The sequence below is a fragment of the Thalassophryne amazonica genome, chromosome 11 (assembly GCF_902500255.1).
Source record: "Thalassophryne amazonica chromosome 11, fThaAma1.1, whole genome shotgun sequence".
Taxonomy (NCBI): Eukaryota; Metazoa; Chordata; class Actinopteri; order Batrachoidiformes; family Batrachoididae; genus Thalassophryne; species Thalassophryne amazonica.
Window position 1 is genome coordinate 32,452,130 of NC_047113.1, and position 21,881 is coordinate 32,474,010.

General features: G+C 40.0%; 1 protein-coding gene and 1 long non-coding RNA gene across 2 annotated transcripts in view; one reads left to right on the forward strand and one right to left on the reverse strand.

The window, feature by feature from the left end:
- Positions 1–21,881, forward strand: part of spock1 (SPARC (osteonectin), cwcv and kazal like domains proteoglycan 1) — a 601,282-nt gene that overhangs the window by 252,551 nt on the left and 326,850 nt on the right. The window lies entirely within an intron of this gene.
- On the reverse strand, positions 16,106–17,988 carry LOC117519875. Its single transcript, XR_004563467.1, has 3 exons — positions 17,647–17,988; positions 17,298–17,407; positions 16,106–16,898 (listed from the first exon to the last, which is right to left on the reverse strand). It is a non-coding gene; the product is annotated as an uncharacterized LOC117519875 (long non-coding RNA).

The window sequence follows — 21,881 nt, forward strand, 5'->3', positions numbered from 1 at the left end:
AGTGAATAATGTGTAAATAATTTAGAGGTGATTCAGCAGAAGGAGTGCTTTAGTTAAGGCACGTAAAGATTACACTGGGAAACAAATCGTAATCTAGATAACTAGATCAATCTAACTGCGCAGATTAAACAGCTAACAGATACAGAAAAACACCGCTGTGCTCCGGAACAGGAAGTGATACAATACCGCAGTGAGAGCCAACCACCAGTAGAGGCCATGAGACCAGGTTGTAATATCACACAATATCACCTTTACCTGACTAGTGCCCCTGTGCTTAAATGGTTCTTCTCACGAGGCGAACGGCATCTTGTCTGATCTTGTGTTTTGGAAAAATGGAAGCATCTGAAAATTTTTAACTTGAGATGGTTGGTTGTATCATCTCGATGACTGACTACAGTTATCCCAGCCAGAGTGCAGAGCAGTCATAGCGGAACACTCGTATTCTTGAGATCTGCCCCACGTCACTTTGGCGAAGGGCCAATCCGAAGGCGAGAATATGTACTTCTGCGACTGGTCCGCTCGGTGAAAATATGCTTGGGCTGTATTGATTGTCTATTGAAATTAGCCGGTTTGCTTTTGTCTCTAACTTGCTTCTCACAGCCAGCTGACAGCTCTCATTGCTTGGAGCAGTGAGATTTATACACTAAGATGACCTGAAATGAGCCTTTGTACATTAAATTGACTTTAGTGACAAGTCTGACCCCTTTTAAAAGTGACCAAATTGCATGAATTTGTATTGAGCTCAGTGACGTTTTCACCTACAAAACCTGCCCCTAGAGGCTATATGCGCGGATGACCGACCTTGAGAATTGTTAACTACACAGACAGACCACACAGTTCATGTAAACTGTAAGTAGGCAGGGAGGCATAAATAGCAGTTTTATCCAAAGTAAGACATAAATAATTAATCTTCTACTCGAGTGCAGCTCACATTAGTTTCTTCCACTACTTTTCACCAGTGATGTGTTGCTAACCAGAATTTGCAGTGGCTGACGGCACCAATAGGCCAGTTAGTTAACAGACACAGCAGAGCTTTGAAAATATATATATATATTAAGGTGATATAACCAAATACTGCAATAAGAATGAAAAATATGAACTTGACTTGTAATGTGCTTTGAAATATTTGACTGAAAATGCTTTATAAATTTACATTTTCAGTGCTATCTCTGTACTAACTTTCCAACTCATTGGCTCACTGGGTTATCTTAGGCTACTTAGGTCAGTTATTCAAATAATTCAAGAATGTAAGTTGTATCTATTTTTGGCTTGTCTCAGACTGTGAATGACAAGAATCTGCTTTGTGGAGCTTTTACAGCTCATCAGGGCAGCAATTTTAGTATTGGATATGTTTTGTAAATTCACAAACTGTCAGGTAAGAAAAGCCAATGAAACGTGCTGAGAGACAACATCTCTGCTGTCTAATCCTGATATCTAAAACAGAGCAGAGATTTTTTGAAATGGGAGTTCTTATAGACATAAAGATATCTGCTCTGCACTTCTCTGCTACCCCGTCTTAAATCTACCACTACGTTGGCTCTCTTTCTCTCTTTGATTCTTTTTCTCCTTCCCTTTTACTCTGTGGCTTCTGTTCTGCTTTTGTCTTTCCAGTTCATTCTGCTTGTTATATTTTCCTACATCAGCACCTTTCCCGATCTGCTCTCTGTTTCCTTCACTGACTCTGTTCCTGAGTAAGCCTTTTAAACTCCCATGAGATGGTGTCAAATTAGCTCCTGGATGCTGTGGGTGGTACATGAGCGCTCTCTTTGTGTATACGGCGTGTGTCAGGGAATAGTCAGTAATTTATACCCTGAAATCTTTGATCAGACACAGTGCAGTACACAGTCCCTGCATCCGAATACTTAGCATGTACTTAGAGGTAATACATAGCAGCCTAACATTATTGTTGCACGTACTAGAGGTAAGCGAGTGAATAGGAGCGGCACAATTCAATGGACCACACAAGTAGGCTTTACAGGTTTTCTATGTATGTCAACAACATTTTGAGTCTTAAAGTAAATAAATATGAAATTGGTCACTGGATCCTTGATCCTCTGGACATAAATAATATGTACATGGTGGATCTTCAATCTCTGGACATAAATACAAATAAAAAAATCTGTAGTTTTTGTCAAAAGCATTTCCTTAGACATTAATGGCATAAATGTTTCTCCATATGTCTGAGCTGAACTCAGGCGGTTGCTGGAGTCTGCAGGTCTGCAGTCACACAATCTTGGGCTGCTGCACTTCGGTGCAGGATGTCTCCTTTTGGGAGGGGGAAAAAAAAACATTTTGATCGATTGCAGTTTATTGGTTGTATTACAATGTTTGAGAAGTGGTGTCTTTTGATTTAAACAGCGATTCGCTTTGAAGTTATTAATTCCGAGAGGACTCTCTTTCTAACTTGACTCAGTAGAAAGCGGCGCAGCATTTGGAGCAATGGAACGGAGGATGATTCGCGTTTCTTTCTCGCGACAAGACAGAAGTCCCAGTTAGTCACTTTAATCTGTAAAAAAGTGACTCACAATTGACATATTTTAATGGCTTTGAGAGGGATTAATGCAGCATTCACACCAGACACCATGCGGACACCACAAATTCGCATGCCTCACCAGGCGAGGGGACATGCCACCATTGTACCGACAAATTTTTTAAGAACTCCTCATATATACTTGTAGACTTCCATGGCCCTTTGGGCTTCGTTATTGTTTTTGTTGTCCTGTTCTCTTCTTTGAGTTTTCCAAGACGAATTTCAGTTACTAGGCTCCAGTTGCATAATGGGATAGTGTCAGAGGTTTGATGAAATGTGAATGCAGGTCTCGCCAAACCTGAAAGCAGGTCTCGCAAAACATGAATATCACTATCTATCTATCTATCTATCTATCTATCTATCTATCTATCTATCTATCTATCTATCTATCTATCTATCTATCTATCTATCTATCTATCTATCTATCTATCTATCTATCTATCTATCTATCTATCTATCTATCTATCTATCTATCTATCTATCTATCTATCTATCTATATATATATATATATATGCGGGATGAATCCTACAACACATTGCAAAAAGGCAGGGACTCTCTTTTTTCCCCACAAAAGAGACAACATGTCAGGTTAGGTCTGAAAGCCAGACCACAAGTCCATCCTTACCTCCTGAAAGTAGCCACACTATAGTATATGTTGTATAGGATGTCCCATTGGCCTTTTGTACTTTCTAGAGTCCTCCAATGCTTCATATTTTCCCAGTTTAAAGATACATATGTGCACTGTGGGAGCTGGAACTGAGCAGGGTGTCATTTAATGAAAGCATGTCATCATATTTCCTCCCTGTTTGTGCATTCCTCACGAGTGACTCAAAGGACTCCCACCGCACATCGTCAGAGAGAGAAAGGGAGAGCAAGCACCCTTGAGATAAAATAGATTGGTATAAAATAAACTGTTGTAGTCTTGTGGTCCCCAATAAATTAAAAAAAAAATAGACATTAAATACATAAGTCCAGAAAGCTCAGGAGCCCTGATGTCCTGCAACTACTGCCAGGCTGACAGCAGCTCGGAAACTTCCAGAAGTGACTGCTCTTCTCTGATCATCTCCACTACTGTGGCGTGCACCCCTGCAGCTTGTGCATGTGGCCCAGACCCCCCTCACCTCCCCTCCCACAGTTCTCTCATGAATCTCTCATGCTGGGAGTTGCTGTGACTACATTCAGAGGGTTGCACAACAACATGCAGCAATGGCTCTGGGAGCATACTGGGAGGAGCCTTGTTGCCTCGCCAACTTTGAAAAATTCAACATCCAGGTGCAACGTTGGCGACACCCTGTGAGGGAAGAGCTCTACCCAGTGAATGTTGCATGAAATCAAATGATTTCCATCACAATTGCCATCCACAGGCTGTTGCAGACCAGTGAGATAGTACCCTTAGTATGAATGAATGAATGAAAACTGTTTATTTCGAACATTTGACACAACAACAAATACAAGATAGATCAGTGAAAACAACAACAAAAAAGTTCCTACTGTGTACCCAACATGTCCGAAAAGGGTTGGCATTTACCACTTTAGTAAAGTGGTAAATGAGCTTCTGTTCACAATTAATTCAGACACCACTACAGTTCTGCCACCATGAGATATTAACACTGCATTTGACACAGTGGATCGTCATATTCCACTGGATAGGCTTGAGAATCACTGTGGAATTGCTGGCAATGTCCTTGTATGGTTGACATCCTATTAAACCTGTACACGAACATCACCTGCAACCTTGATCCCATTAAATATGAGCTTCTTTGGCCCCTGCTTTTCTCACTCTATATTGCACCCCTTGGGTAGATACTGCTACACTATGGGATTACTTTTTACTGTTAATGATACTTAGTTGTACATGCCGATAACTGCATGTAATCTCAAACACATCAAGACTTTAGAGGATTGCCTTGCATCAGTGAAAACCTGGGTGTAAAGTAATTTCGTGTTTTAAATTTCTACAAGATTCAAATGATGGTCCTTGATCCAGTGAGTCATAGACATCAGTTTGGACAGCTAATGCTTAACCTAGACTCATGTGTTATAGCTTACATTGATAACATGAGAAACCGTGAGGTGATTTTTGATCCCGCATTGTCCTTGACCTACAAATGAGAAATTGCTGAGACTGCTTTCTTCCACCTTCGTAACATAGCATTATTCCATCCTGTCTGTGGCTGACAGAACCTCTGATTAATGCTTTCTAAATGAGATTATTGCAACATCCTCTTCTCTGGTTATCGCAGTCCAGAATTTGGGGTCTCCAATTGGATCAAAATGCTGCTCATAGAACTTTGACTAGAAGCCGAAGGTTTGATCACATTACACCGATTTTGGTCTCTCTTCACTGACTTCCTGTCTCTGTGAGGTCTGATTTTTAAGGTTTGTTACTAACTTATAAAATCATTCATGGACTAGTACCTCCCTGCCTAGCTGAACTAAATAAACCCTATGTACTGGCCCATACTTAAGGGTTTTTCCTCAAAAATGCCAGAGGGTGTTTTTGGTGAGGGTGTTCCTCACCACTGTGTACTTGTTCAATTCATTTTATTTATATATGCCTGGAGGAGTTTCACAGAGGTAAGGTTAGACCTTGCCTGTGTGAAATGACTTGAGGCAGCATTGTTGTGATTTGGCACTATATGAATAAATTAATTGAACTGAGTTCATACACTTAACTATGCCTGGGCTTAACTATGGAAGTAGTCTAGGGTACCATTCGTGGTACACATGTAGTGTGATCACTAACTGAACTGGAGCGCAAATCTCGGACCTAACATCATTGACGTGATTTTCATTTCTCAATTGTAACTAATATTATTATTACTACTTGAATAGTACAGTTTTCAATTAATTCACGAGCATTTAGATTAAAAACCTGTCTAGTGTCTTACCTTATTGAATGTGAATTGGTTTTTTGGGCTGATTTTGTGTGGTTGCTGGTTTTGTTACAGAGACCTGGAACCATGTATGGTGCTGTAATCTTTTACAAAACCAAAGTCATGTTCTGTTGATATAACATGTAATTTAACAACTTAACGCAATGTGAGCACAGGCTCATTGGGGAAGTGGGGAGTTGGGACAATCATGATCAATCAGGTCACAGTACAAGGCCACCGGGCCTAGTGCGAGTATGCCCTAAGATTATCTAAGAAATGCCTCCTTTCCATCACAGCCCACATTCTCAGCTTTTTCTACAGCTTGGAATTTCACATTCACAAACTTGCGCATAGTAAAGAAGTGAACGCTTCCTCCCACGGGCCCTCTTTGAACATTCAACTGGCATTGTGAACAGAAAAAGAAACAAGAAGAAAGACAAAAATGTGACAGAAATGAAGAAGAATGTAAACCAGTTGGGGAGAAGGAACATTCGGTGGAGCCGAGGTCTGTACTGCGGGACTTCTCTGACTGGTTGAGGACAGCTTCAACATGCTGAGTAAAGAGGAAAGTGGAAAGTGCAGAAGAGGACTGAGTAAAAGATTTAGAAGGAGTAGATAAATGCACTTGGATTAAAGAAAGGACATCTATCTCTCCATTCTCACTCTTCCGTTGTTTCCCCAGCAGAGGCGACAGATAAGAGAGTCCTTGTATGATTGGCTTAAAGCTTGGCCCGTTGCCACAGTTGCACTATCACCGTGGGATATGACAGGAGCTGAGGGACTCAGTCAGATAGAATGGCATTAAAAAAACAGGATAGTTTTGTGAAGAAAGTTCGCTGACTGAATTTTAATCAGTGTGTTTGAATGCTATAACAATATGTGAGTTGAAGTACAGTTTAAGTACCTGCATTATAGTTTGGGGTCGTAGTTGCATTCACGTTCTTTATGTACACTCACATTCTTTATGTACACTCCATACTCCATTTTTTATACCTTTTTGCACATAGGCTCAAGGCATTTCTCTTTAAGATACTTAGTCTACATGGACAGTACTGGCTGAAGTACTTTTTTGGAGGGGGTATTGTTAGGGTACATCTGATTTTTTTTTTTTTTTCTGGATGTTCATATTCTAGATTGTAAGTAACTTGTATCTAATATTACCATTGTCAGAAGTTACAATAGCAGAACTCAGATTCACACCAGATCTGCAGGAAAACATATTTGTATGATTTCACCTGGTAAAGGCATTAATATGGTTCGATTACAAATATACGTACAAAATAAATGTCACATATTTGTGAACATTTCTTGAGCTGAATGAATAAAATGTTTATTCACCATGGAACAGATTAGTATTTGTAGAGAAACTCTTTTCTGCCCCACTCCAGGTCACCAAACATATTTATCAGAATCAACCTGCATTTTGACACAATTCAGGACATTTTCGCATCATTTTTTTTTTTTTTTTTTTTTTTTTTTTAGCAGTTTTTGTTTTGTTATTGGAATTAAAGTGTGTTCTTCTTCATTGTGTGGCTTTCACATGTGTCTTACTGCCTGCTGCCCTGAAGTCTAACATAGATGCCACTTCCAGCACTTGGCTTTGTCACATGACCTGTGGAGGGTGCCACTTGACATCACATACACATTTCCGTAGTTAATAACAAGCCTATTTATAAGTTAATATGGACATTTTTGTGATAGAAGTTACTGTTCAGCATAAAACGCAACTTTACTTCTTTTGCCATTCGAGTGGATGCCTTTGTCAGTCTATTTGCTTGAACAATGGGCTGTATCTTCCACCAGCACAAACACAATGGAAAACAAGTGTAATTGATAGTGTAGAGCTGACAGTTGTAATTTTCACACACTGTGCTCATCTTGTGTCGATAGAATTGCACTCGTTTGATCTCTCATAGGCAAGTAGGTCTGAAAATGAGGTGTGATGACAGATCACAGTTGATCCCTGATCTAGACAGACTACGCCTGACAGTTCAGGCGGTTAATTTCAAAGTTTCCATAAGTGTGATTTTGTGTTAGGGTGACTTATTTTTGAAGTGATAACTGTGCTGATTTTGATGCAGTTCAGCCTGTTAAAACAGCCTCGTGCTCCGTTAAACGGCTTGATGCATGCTCGGCACACTTCTGGATCCAAACATGGGAATTACATCTCAAATTTAAAACAGTTGAGAATGAAGTGTCCTTCATCAATGCAGTTTTGGTGAAATCGCTATGTGAGTGGAAGAAATGTAGCTGCGCATTCACACAGCCTGTTTAAACCAGGTTAAAGCAGCCCTGTGCTACAGGCAGCAGGCCCGAATCCAAGCAAAGCAAGAATCTCAGAAATTAATGGCGTTGAGGATGCATGTCTGCCATTTCTTCATTGTACGATCTTGAGCTCACTGAACCAAGCACAGTGCTCAAAGCACATGTGCAGCTGGGGTGGTTGAAGGCCACAGCTCCAGAAAATAAAACAAGTGCCATATTCTCAACTCTTTCCGAGCGTCTGCTCAACAGGACCACTGATCTGAATGAATTCGGATCAGTGGTGGTAGGAGAAATATATTTATTCTGAAAGGGTTATAAATAAAGGTATTATTGTTTCCCGCCAACCACAAAATGTAGACATCCTTATCTTTTTGAAAAGAATTTGCAGTCATAAATGTTGATCAGATTTATTCATTTTTATTATTATATTTTACTTTTCATGATATTGCCAAAGACTATTTTTTTATTCATCTGTACTGTTCATATTGCAATTTAATATAACAATGAAGTATTTTTAGTTTAAAATACTTTGTGAAACATTTAACACCTTGTTTTTATTGAGGATGGCAAAAGTTCCTTGTTTTCTTTGCTCAAGTTCTTTGTAAAATGTTAAGTAAAGTTTGCTTTTTGCTGAGCCCAGAAATGATCCAATCCGTGGCTTAAAAACCACATCCAATCCGAAACGTTTTTTGTGATCAGTGACAACCATTGTCGGCACTGATGCTAATTATGTTCACTTGCAAAAAGACCATTTAAACGGTCCAAACAGGATATTTCTTTGAAGTATTTACCCATATGTGTATCCAGAAGTATCCTAACCTAACATTCAAAAGCATGAATACTACAATGAGCTGTCACAATGTGGACGTTGCAGTCACTTTTCATTTAATTTTTTTCGGCAGCATGGTGGCTTAGTGGTTAGCACTGTTGCCTAACAGCAAGAAGGCCATGGGATCAATTCCCACCTGTGGCCTTTCTGAGTTTGCAAGTTCTCCCCATGTTTGCGTGGGTTCCCTCCATGTGCATCCAAAGCCATGTAGGTTAGATGAATTGGAAACTTTAGAATTGTCCAGGTCTGTCTTGTAAAAGAGATCTTGATTTTAATGTGACTGACCTGGTTAAATTAAATATTTTCATTCATTTTCTGCCACTTATCTGGGTCTGGGTCATGGTAACAGCAGACAAAGCCACTCATTCCAGACTTTCCTATCCTCAGCCAGGCCGTCTAACTCCTCATGGGAAACCCCTAGGCTTTTTCAAGCCAGCTTTCTTTCAGCTCATGCAAATTCTTTCATTCCTAATTAATCTTATTAGACAATGAAAATTTTGTTTCCTGAACAATTTTTGGGTGTAGCTAGAACTGTCTCTTTGTTTTGTTGTTGTTATTTTGTTTTTTCATGATGTGAAGTCTCCAGGATTGTTCTGACAAAGCAAGCTATTTTAGACAGTCCAAGCAAGCCTGGGCAAGCACTCAGTATTGGTGCTGTGGAAATGCTGCTTCAGGCATGTTTCGGCATGTTTTGTCAGGTTAGATGCTGGTAGAAAAAAAAAGTTGTTTGGTTGCATGCTGTGCACATGTTCCTGTAGGCAATAGCATAGTGAGTGTACTTAACAGAAGGATTTAGTTCATTTGAACTAACAGTGTCTCAGCATATTATGCCAATGCGATTAAATTGTAAAAATAAAAAAATAATAATGTTTAATTTGTGACACAACAGATCTGAAATTATTTGTGTGGTCATGTCAACACTGTCTGTTATCACCTGTCTCATTTGTTTTTTCAAGAAGCAAGAATATTTTGTTGCTTAGTGTCATGACAGACATAAAATGCATCTTTGTGTTTACATCTGTATTTCTGTAACATTGTGTGTTTTGATAAATTCTTGGTACACACAATTTTGACCAAGGTGTGGAGTAGGCATTTGTATGTCTGCACACATCTTTAGTTCTACCAATAAGACTCAGGAGATTTAATCCATAGTGATATATTGTACAGTGTGTTGTAGTCCTGAGTGTGAATGTGTACGTTGAGCTCGAATCCTGCCATCGGAAGTCGGCAGAGCCAGAGTGTACCACAGGCATCAGATAGGGACCAAGTATTGGCAGTGTGGAGGAGGCAGTGTTTCAGGCCAGTGACATGCAAGTACAATTAGAACTGACATCTTAAATACCATGTACACTTCCTATTGGCTGTAGGTTGATGACTAAAAGGGGGAACAGTGAACCTGACACCTTAGAAATCTGAAACTTCCCGGCAGAAGTATGCTTCATTTCTGTTATACCCAGTATTGCCACAGTTATTTTGAAAAAGTAATACAATTACTGATTACTCCTTGAAAAACTAACTCAATGTAACTAAGTTAGATTACTCAAAAGTAACTAAGTTAGATTACTAGGTACTTTATTAGTTACTTTCAGCAACTGCTGACAATGCCCCCTATCACCTCAACATGAAAATGATAACCCATTTTGCCAATACTCACTTCATAGTCACCCTTTCTTAACTTCAATGAACATAAATACTTGTTTTACAAAAAAAAAACAGACATCTTTCTTGAACTCATATTTAACTGTTGACAGCACTGTAATGGTAAAACTTACAGTTTCTAACCTACATTGTTTATAAATGTAAGTATTCAATTCTTTTTAAACTTTTAACTGTGGAAATTATTATTATAAGTAGTAATAGTATGGAAAAATGTCTTCAAAAGTGGACCTTTAATCTGGGGTTGTGGGAAGCTGCATCCCCCTGACCCACCCACGCCCCGTTCCCATATGGATTCACCCTGGCTTGCTGTTTGAGCAGATGAATGGATAGTTTATTTATGCATAAAATGTGATGAGATTGACGGGTAAGCCTTTTTTCAGCATTTTTTACGTCATGTCATCCTCAGAAATAGATTTAAGGTGCATTTGAGTGGGGAAAAAAGCATTTGTATTTGTTACGCATCGCAGATCAGTTGTTTTTAGTAGGAGACACAGTGGCATGGAGTTTTAAAGAAAAAAAAAAGTGCAAAAATGTCTTTGTAAAACCATAGCTCTGGGTGTCACCGCACTTTGAGAGACAACTTGGAGCTGCTGCACAGCAGCTGAAACGCTGCAGCTTGCTGAAAGTGGGAGGAATGGGCACTTCAACCGAACCTCCTGCTGCAATCAACCCACAATACAAAAATAATAGTAGGGCACAGTGACTTGGGGAAGTAACTTTAATCAGATTACTGATTTGGAAAGATTAACACTTTACTTACTTGTTATTGAAAAAAGCAGTCAGATTAGAGTAACCAGCATCACTGGCTACACCACTGTGGACGATGACATTCTGTATAGTATGAGATATGCATCTTACAGCTACTGGATTTTGCTTTCTTGTATCATGGAGACATTGATGAAAACGTAGTGGATTCTTTCAATAGCTACGTTTACATGGACACTTGATTTCTGATCTGATTGAATTCTATCCAATTGGTGGATCAGATTGTCCTGTTTACATGAACGTGCCCTAAAGTGATCCGCTTGCTGTGCGTGTTTACATGCACCGTGGTTACGATCCGATTCAGTCAGTAGAGCAATCCCATAATGCTTTGCGTTGTGATGTCTGCCGTTTGTGACATACGCAAATGAGTTGTACCCGGAAGCCCGCCCGTATAAACAATGGATTTGTTAGCCGGCGTAATCAAGATTACTGTTATTTTTTGCGCGTTTCTTTTGAAACTGCAGCATCAGAGGAACATGCTTCTTCTTCAGGACTTGTTCAGAAAGAAACGAGCGCGGCGGAATGTGTTTTTACGTGATGTAGCACGGAAAGCCGTAATGAAAACACCGACGGATTAAACATCTGATTTACGAGCCAAATGAAAAAGAAGCCTTGGAGATCAGACGGAGCTTTGAGGAAACGCATCATATTCCTCAAATAACTGACGGGACTCACAGACACATGCAGGTAGGTTATTTCTGAACGTCTGTCGTTTTCATTGACCCACAATCAATAACTTCACAGCTGCCACTTTTATGACTTCTGCTAACTTTTTTTTCTGTGGCTTTTAGGTAGAGTCCACTATGAAATCTCACAAAACGTATTTTAAACAATGAACTTTTGCAAAATATGACAATAAATCAGTTTCATGAATAAATGAAACAAACCATGTGTGTGAGGCCTTTTTACATTTCCTACTTACTTTACTCAACTAAAACAAGTTGTTTGCTTTGAGATTTTGCAACATCAGTTGCAAAATGCCTGGAAAAGCCCAAGATTCCAATGTTTTGTGCCATTCAGACCTTTGAGAGCTCAACAACTGCCAAATACCTTTCAAACTTAAGAGGAAAAAAGTCATATCCACTACACCCTGTGCTTTGTTCGCCTGATTTATTCTTAAGAATATAATGACTCATTAAGCATCAGAATTTTAAAATACATAACCATTTTCTGTTTTAGGGTGTGGAAAAACACTGAGGGCGAAGACGTACGGCTACAAATCATTGGTGACCCTGCAGATCCACTCCTCATCTGGTTGCTGATAGGCTGCATAAATTCTACACATCTGAACCCAGAGGAGAAATTTGTTAATGTGAACCTCAGTTCACTCTGTGTAACAGTAGAAAACACTTTAGGGATTTTGAAGTCGAGGTGGAGGGTGCTACTGAAGACAAGAGATTTTCACTTCACCTTTACACCAGCTGTGATAGCAACCTGCTGTGCACTTAGCTCAGATAAGATAATTATAGTGGGCGATTTTAACATCCACACAGATGCTGAGAATGACAGCCTCAACACTGCATTTAATCTATTGTTAGACTCGATTGGCTTTGCTCAAAATGTAAATGAGTCCACCCACCACTTTAATCATACCTTAGATCTTGTTCTGACTTATGGTATGGAAATTGAAGACTTAACAGTATTCCCTGAAAACCCCCTTCTGTCTGATCATTTCTTAATAACATTTACATTTACTCTGATGGACTACCCAGCAGTGGGGAATAAGTTTCATTACAGTAGAAGTCTTTCAGAAAGCACTGTAACTAGGTTTAAGGATATGATTCCTTCTTTATGTTCTCCAATGCCATATACCAACACAGGGCAGAGTAGCTACCTAAACTCTGTGAGTGAGAGAGATTATCTCGTCAGTAGTTTTATATCCTCATTGAGGACAACTTAGGATGCTGTAGCTCCTCTGAAAAAGAGAGCCTTAAATCAGAAGTGCCTGACTCCATGGTATAACTCACAAACTCGCAGCTTAAAGCAGATAACCCATAAGTTGGAGAGGAAATGGCGTCTCACTAATTTAGAAGATCTTCACTTAGCCTGGAAAAAGAGTCTGTTGCTCTATAAAAAAGCCCTCTGTAAAGCTAGGACATCTTACTACTCATCACTAATTGAAGAAAATAAGAACAACCCCAGGTTTCTTTTCAGCACTAGCCAGGCTGACAAAGAGTCAGAGCTCTATTGAGCTGAGTATTCCTTTAACTTTAACTAGTAATGACTTCATGACTTTCTTTGCTAATAAAATTTTAACTATTAGAGAAAAAATTACTCATAACCATCCCAAAGACATATCGTTCTCTTTGGCTGCTTTCAGTGATGCCGGTATTTGGTTAGACTCTTTCTCTCCGATTGTTCTGTCTGAGTTATTTTCATTAGTTACTTCCTCCAAACCATCAACATGTCTATTAGACCCCAATCCTACCAGGCTGCTCAAGGAAGCCCTACCATTAATTAATGCTTCGATCTTAAATATGATGAATCTGTCTTTATTAGTTGGCTATGTACCACAGGCATTCAAGGTGGCAGTAATTAAACCATTACTTAAAAAGCCATCACTTGACCCAGCTATCTTAGCTAATTATAGGCCAATCTCCAACCTTCCTTTTCTCTCAAAAATTCTTAAAAGGGTAGTTGTAAAACAGCTAACTGATCATCTGCAGAGGAATGGTATATTTGAAGAGTTTCAGTTAGGGTTTAGAATTCATCATAGTACAGAAACAGCATTAGTGAAGGTTACAAATGATCTTCTTATGGCCTCAGACAGTGGACTCATCTCTGTGCTTGTTCTGTTAGATCTCAGTGCTGCTTTTGATACTGTTGACCATAAAATTTTATTACAGAGATTAGAGCATGCCATAGGTATTAAAGGCACTGCGCTGTGGTGGTTTGAATCATATTTATCTAATAGATTACAATTTGTTCATGTAAATGGGGAATCTTCTTCACAGACTAAGGTTAATTATGGAGTTCCACAAGGTTCTGTGCTAGGACCAATTTTATTCACTTTATACATGCTTCCCTTAGGCAGTATTATTAGACAGCATTGCTTAAATTTTCATTGTTACGCAGATGATACTCAGCTTTATCTATCCATGAAGCCAGAGGACACACACCAATTAGCTAAACTGCAGGATTGTCTTACAGACATAAAGACATGGATGACCTCTAATTTCCTGCTTTTAAACTCAGATAAAACTGAAGTTATTGTACTTGGCCCCACAAATCTTAGAAACATGGTGTCTAACCAGATCCTTACTCTGTATGGCATTACCCTGAACTCTAGTAATACTGTGAGAAATCTTGGAGTCATTTTTGATCAGGATATGTCATTCAATGCGCATATTAAACAAATATGTAGGACTGCCTTTTTGCATTTGTGCAATATCTCTAAAATCAGAAAGGTCTTGTCTCAGAGTGATGCTGAAAAACTAATTTATGCATTTATTTCCTCTAGGCTGGACTATTGTAATTCATTATTATCAGGTTGTCCTAAAAGTTCCCTGAAAAGCCTTCAGTTAATTCAAAATGCTGCAGCTAGAGTACTGACAGGGACTAGAAGGAGAGAGCATATCTCACACATATTGGCCTCTCTTCATTGGCTTCCTGTTAATTCTAGAATATAATTTAAAATTCTTCTTCTTACTTATAAGGTTTTGAATAATCAGGTCCCATCTTATCTTAGGGACCTCATAGTACCATTTCACCCCAATAGAGCACTTCGCTCTCAGACTGCAGGCTTACTTGTAGTTCCTAGGGTTTGTAAGAGTAGAATGGGAGGCAGAGCCTTCAGCTTTCAGGCTCCTCTCCTGTGGAACCAGCTCCCAATTCAGATCAGGGAGACAGACACCCTCTCTACTTTTAAGATTAGGCTTAAAACTTTCCTTTTTGCTAAAGCTTATAGTTAGGGCTGGATCAGGTGACCCTGAACCATCCCTTAGTTATGCTGCTATAGACTTAAACTGCTGGGGGTTTCCCATAATGCACTGAGTGTTTCTTTCTCTTTTTGCTCTGTATGCACCACTCTGCATTTAATCATTAGTGATTGATCTCTGCTCCCCTCCACAGCATGTCTTTTTCCTGGTTCTCTCCCTCAGCCCCAACCAGTCCCAGCAGAAGACTGCCCCTCCCTGAGCCTGGTTCTGCTGGAGGTTTCTTCCTGTTAAAAGGGAGTTTTTCCTTCCCACTGTCGCCAAGTGCTTGCTCACAGGGGGTCGTTTTGACAGTTCGGGTTTTTCTGTAATTATTGTATGGCTTTGCCTTACAATATGAAGCGCCTTGGGGCAACTGTTTGTTGTGATTTGGCGCTATATAAATGAAACTGATTTGATTTGATTCCTAATTTCAGTCAAAATGAGAGGAACAACACAAGCAACAACTGATTGGAGAACACTGGTCACTTTGATGGCATCTTTCCTCAGCCTGGACCACAAGTCTCGATGCAGAGCCATTCCAGTGGGAGCAGGACAACGATGGCATTAAAGAAGTACATGTTCAGTCACTTCCCTCTCCGAAATGGTCATCTCCATTAACAAAATAATAATTAAAAAAAAAAATCTGACAAACACATTTTCTTTTTTTTTTTATTAAAGTGAATACAACTTTCTTCCATACACATATATAAAATAAAAACCTGGCAGCACCACAACAATTTGGTTAAAAATAAAATATAGTGCTAAAAACTTTTAATCACTTACATCAGAGCTTGGCATTACTTCTTAAATTGGCATTACTGTGATGTCAGATCATAAAACCAAACCCTAAAGGCAGCTCTTTGTCAGCAAAATAACATACTATCAGGAAAAATTTGAAGAAACTAAACATCAGGGCCAGTTTCTTATATTCAATTTCTACTTCTTGTGTAGGCTGTAGTCAACGTTTCCACTGTTATTTTGATTATTCTGCATGTGCCGAAGTGGTAGGTGGTAACTTGTGTTGGGTGGTCAGGTGGCTCGCTGTGATTGGTGATGAAACGGTGGACTTGGTAGAGGACCAAGGTGAGATGCTTCCACATCATTTAGGAGAGATTAACTCACCTGTTCCAGACTAATATGACCCCAGTGAACAACTTGGGATATGTGCCAAAATCTCTATCCAGGACAAACAGCCCAAAATGCCCACACCCTTTTTCATCCCAAGTGTTACTTCAAATACAGATGTATTTTCTAAACAGCAGCAGCTAGAGATTTTCCAGGGTGTTGAACATGTTGAAAATGACCAGTACATCTTTGGGAGGGCCAAAGAAAACTGTAAAATTTCTATTTTGACATTTTAAGAGAAAATGGCTAAAATAAGTGGATCAACGTATTACCACACATCCAAAGAAAATGAACATTTTCCAAATATGAAATTTTTATTTTCAGTCCTGTTATCAATGGAATATGCATTTAAAGTGGAAAATACAAAACAAACCTTGTGTCTTTGGCAAACAGCAGTATCTAGAGGTCTTAAATGTTTTAAAGATTATCAAGGAACATCCACAATAGAAAGTTTAAGATACTAAATATGTGGCGATTCCAGACTATATGTAGGTCGTTTGACCTAACTTTTTTTCTTAAAATATAAAAATGAGAAATTTTACACTCTTCTATGACCCTTCTAAACATGTACTGGTCATTCTGAGCATACCGAGTACCTGGGAAAACCTACAGCTGCTGCAGTTTAGAAAATCCAGCTGTATTTGAAGTAACGCTTGGGACGAGTGGTCGTTTTCGGGCTGTTACATGCTTATCTCAGCGAGGTCCCAGACTAACTTTGTTCATGTAAATGTGGAGCTGATGAGTAGACCATCAAACCGTTACCCTATGATGCTTTCAGTTGAGCGGGAACTTTCTTCCATAAACCTGGAAAGAAGCCTGTCTTCTCTTTCCAGATTCCTCTCATGCTGCTGTTGCATGTTGTCCAGGAAAGATCTCTGCTGGGCTGATCGATCACCCAGGAGCGTGGCATCACCAGATGATGGCTTTAGATCTAGAAAGAATGTATAATTTCAGTTAGCAAAGAAAAAGAGGGTTTATGTTTTTCTCTTTGTGGATCTCTGTCATGTATTATACCAAAGAATCATCCTGCTTCTATATTCAAATATGTTGTACTCATCCACACAGCGTTTGACTTCACAAAGCTCAAAACAGGAAAACAAAATTGAAATGAAAATATGTTTGTGTCTCAACTGTCTAAAGGATATTAACTGTCATATTCTGCTGGAAGTTTGTAATATTACCACTTCTAAAAAATAAAGCACTCCAAATAAATAAATAAATAAATATGCAGTGACTTGAACATTATTTTTTTCAACAAGCTCTACAGGAAATTTCAATAACTCACTGCGGTCTTATTTTGCAGCATATTACTCTTTAAAAAAAAACTCACCTTTTTGTCTGGAGCCTCCTCTGTGTGGTCTTCAGGTTGTGTTGAGCTGCTGTCATCAATCTCCTCCGATGTGCTGTTTACATCATCATCATCATCATCAGCATCATCATCTGTATATATGAGAGCAGAAATTAACGCGATGCACTAAAGTGAACGAGGATAAAGAGTGTCGGTTAACTCATTGATCAGACTGTGTTCATGCACTTTACTCCGCGAATAAACTTATGGGATAACTTAACATGAATCCCCAACATTAACTTGAACTAAAGCCACACATTTGGCTCAAAGTAGGTCTCGGGGAAAAAAAAAAAAAGGAATGTTGAGTTAGCGTGATTTTATCAGGACTTACCTCCAGACTTTCCGGTGTCTCGGGTTAACTTTCCTCCGGTGGAAAACCGACTTCTACTCCAGTGTGCTCCTTGGAGAGGGTCGTCCTCCGATTATTATCCATTAATTCATATTAAGTGAAGCTGGTTGGAGCCGCGCCGCTTCTGCTCGTTTAGCTTCTCCTTGTAGAAAGCGCTCGTTGCTTCCCAGCGGTTTTTAATTTGCTCTACTGACCTGCTGACTCCGGACACAAGAAGTCTGTGCTGCCAGCTTACGTCCGTCAAACTTTTCCACTTATTTTAAATTATTTTAAAACATTGAGGAGTGTTGGCTCTTGTCAAGTCCAGCTCTGTTTTTTTGCTGTCACCATCACCTTAGTTATGCTGCTATAGACGTAGACTGCTGGGGGGTTCCCATGATGCACTGTTTCTTTCTCTTTTTGCTCTGTATGCACCACTCTGCATTTAATCATTAGTGATCGATCTCTGCTCCCCTCCACAGCATGTCTTTTTCCTGGTTCTCTCCCTCAGCCCCAACCAGTCCCAGCAGAAGACTGCCCCTCCCTGAGCCTGGTTCTGCTGGAGGTTTCTTCCTGTTAAAAGGGAGTTTTTCCTTCCCACTGTAGCCAAGTGCTTGCTCACAGGGGGTCGTCTTGACCGTTGGGGTTTTACATCATTATTGTATGGCCTTGCCTTACAATATAAAGCGCCTTGGGGCAACTGTTTGTTGTGATTTGGCGCTATATAAAAAAAAAATTGATTGATTGATTGATTTCCGCGAACACAGAGCAGGAAGAGTCACGTGGTGATGTGACGTAACAGACATGCGCAGTAAGGCTCCTCACAGGCGGACAATCCGACGTGCCGTTTACATGGAACGCGATCGGGTTAAAAACAGGGTTACACCACCTCCTCTAACCCAATCGTAATTTCGATCGGATTGGGCTATTCTAATCAGATGGAGCTCTTTACATGGCGTGATTTTGATCTGATTGTTCAATCTGATTGTTCAATCAGATTACTTTTGGTCCATGTAAACGCAGCTAATGTTGCAAAACATATGGAACCAAAATGTGTAAAAAAAAAAAAAAAAAAAAATTGTCAATCATAGTGTCTATTTTTCTACACAATGGGACAAATATCAATGTTACATGGAATACATTCCATCAAATGACAAGGATCTATTTAGATGTTACATAATAGGGCAGAAACAGATGGACAATTCACAGTTTCTGATTTTCTCTCTTAGCATCCATATCCTGTTCAACAGTGTCAGCACAGCAACATCTGTTTCCCAGAAAACTCAGATGTTTAGAACAAGCTCATGAGCTTATTTCTTTATTTATTATTGAGAAACAGGGAAAAAGTGAGCACCAGCTTTGCTTTTCACACCAGCAAGAGGTTACAGAAGCAACAGCGGTTAGAGGACAACAAAGTGTGAGAACTGAGACTTGTCAGCTTTAAGCATCACAAAACTCCAGCTGCAGAATCTATTCATCATCATCCAACGTATGGCTGCACACTAGCTCATAGAATTTACCTCGCAGATAAGTTGAGGAAATCTAGGACACGCTCTAAAAGGCTACTTTGACGTATTGAGAAGAAAATATTTCCCATTATGTTTTGATGTTTCAGTGTTTCTGTGCAGCCCTCTTTCCTACCAAAACCATCTAACAGCCGGCGGCGGCAGGCAGTCGACCTTTAGTCGTGTCTGGCTAATCTAGTGACACGCTGTCTTATCTATTATTTATTCTTGAATGTCCACCGGCTGGCGTCTCCCGCAGCTTTAAATCTGGTTTGACCCCGACATGGTTGTGTGCTGCTGTAAGGCTACATGCTACAGAAATACTGATCTGACAGCTCAAAGTGACTCGGGAACATTTCCTAACATGAGACTTAACAAGGTGTGTGGGGAAAATGTAGCACAAGCAAAGTGTATCTGACTTGCGAGTTTTACTTGTCGGTTTCCTTCTGCTTCTGCCTTGATCTCAGTCTCTTTAACTGTGTCTCTGTCACTGTGTTTGACTCAACCATGTTGCTTCACCTTTTTCCCCCCTTTATCTCTGTCGTAGTCATTTTACATAGTTGTTTATTCATTCTGTCACACCCTTTTTTACAATGCTATGCTCCTTTTGTAAGGACAACTTTTTAAACACAACCATAGTAATTAGCTCATGAGATTATTTTACGGTGCCAAGCAGATGGGCGAATACATCAGTTGGGAGAGCTAGTCATCTTCAAACCAATGGATTAGTGGGTCCTCGGTCTTTTCCATCTGAAGGCAAATGCTCAGACACACTCACCCTCCAATGTCATGAGCTGCTGGAAAGATGCTCAGCTGCACACCAAGAGCAATTAGGGGATAAAGGGCCTTGTACAAGTGTGCCTTAGTGGGTAATTAGGGGAAGAAATGTACTCGACTCTTTCAACTTCCCTGCCCATAATTATCCATCTGGTCCGGATCAAACCTATTATAACCATCCAGCCACAAGCCCACTTTTCCAACCTTATGGCCACCATTTCCTTTAAAACAAAAAAGAAAATGTGTACCTGCACTGTTGCCAACTCCTCAGTCAGGAAAAGTCGCTATTGACTGTACTAAATGTCGCTAAAAGATGTCATCACCTAATTTGTATAATTGGCCATGTGCATTTGATAGTGGCTACGTTTACATGCTGTTAATATTCAGGATAAGGTCAATATTCCAGTTTCTGAATCATTATGAATAACCTGTTTACATGCTTAAGCAGACAGTTACTCCTGTATACATGGTCACTGGTATCATTTGGAATATCCCCATCTAAACAGCGACGCACGTCTTCCACTGGTGTGAAGACGTGCGAAGGATTTGCACGACTCTGGCGTTCGTGCAAATCCTGCTTCGCGTAACTTTTCGGCCACCTTCTTGTAAACGTTGCTATCTCGGTACTTTCTACCGTCAATAAAAGACATTATATTCATGTCTTTCACGATACTAATGAAGTACTCAGTTTCCTCCTCGCTCCAAAAGTGTGGTGCTGTGCCGCCGCGTCTGGATTTCCCCATGCTTGTTTACCTCTGCTTCTGTGGTGTCCGTTGGTTTGCTCGCACCGCATACAAGTAGTTGCCGTACTCAAAAGCCCAAGATTCCTTGTGAATAGGACATGCGCAGAACACAAAATAATGTTCCTTTCTATGGGGATATTCCAATGCACGTTTATATGACCTGATATTCGGGTTAGAAAAGGAGTAACCCAGGGGTCATATTCCTGTTTTTGCGGGTGTTTACATGGCCGTGCGCAACCGGGTTATTGCTAATATTCCGGTTATGAAAGACTTATTGGCTGCATGTAAACGTAGTGATTGATGTTGTAGGAGAGAGGGATAACATCATGGGAGAAAAAAAAGTGAGCAGAAAACATCCTAAATATGTTATGAACTTTCTTTTGTTGATTCTTGATTTTGGAACCAACCTAATGGACCAAAAAGAGACACTCTAGCAGAGTTATTTGTTTTTTGTTTGTTTGTTTTGTATGTTGTTGTTTAACATTAGTTTTCTTAAAGCTGGTGTTTAGTGCAGTGAATTATTTTTGACAAAGAAAAAAATCTGCAATGAATTGATGTAACACACAGACAGTTGGGATAGTTATTTATTATTTTGCTGTTCTGTTTTAATTTTGAGTGTCATTGAAAAAAACACAGTACTTGGGCTTGAAACATTTTATGAATTGAATTTTATTTGGCAAAAAACAAACCTGCACAGTTATAAAGATGGAGGCGGAAACCAGCCTGTCTTGCGTCTGTGTGAGCCAATCAGAAGCCCTCACTAAGGAGATCTCAGCCAATGAAATGGAGTATTTCACTGCTGATTGTCTGCCTCCTTTTCCATGCGAGCGGTGGAGGCGACTGGAGGAGGTGACCAGAGGAGGCAGGCAGTCCCCTGTTGAGTGCTTCAGTACGGGGGAGGGCCCAGTCCCGGCCCAGTCCCACGGCAACTCCCGCTGCATTGAGGAGAAATCCGTGCAGTGTTGCCAACTTGACGACTTTCTCGCTAAATCTGACAACTTTCCAAACCCTCTTGAGGACTTATTTTCTCAAACGTGACGAGCAACAAATCTAGCTACTTTTATGCCGTCACTGGAGACTTTTCTGGTGTCTGGCGACTCAGATCTAGTCTCCGTTCTCTCCGAGCGGCAGAAGGTCCCTCCACCTCTGCTGCTACTGCAAAGCCAAAGCCCTGAGCAAAGGGACAGCAACAATCCTCCACGTTCAAACACGC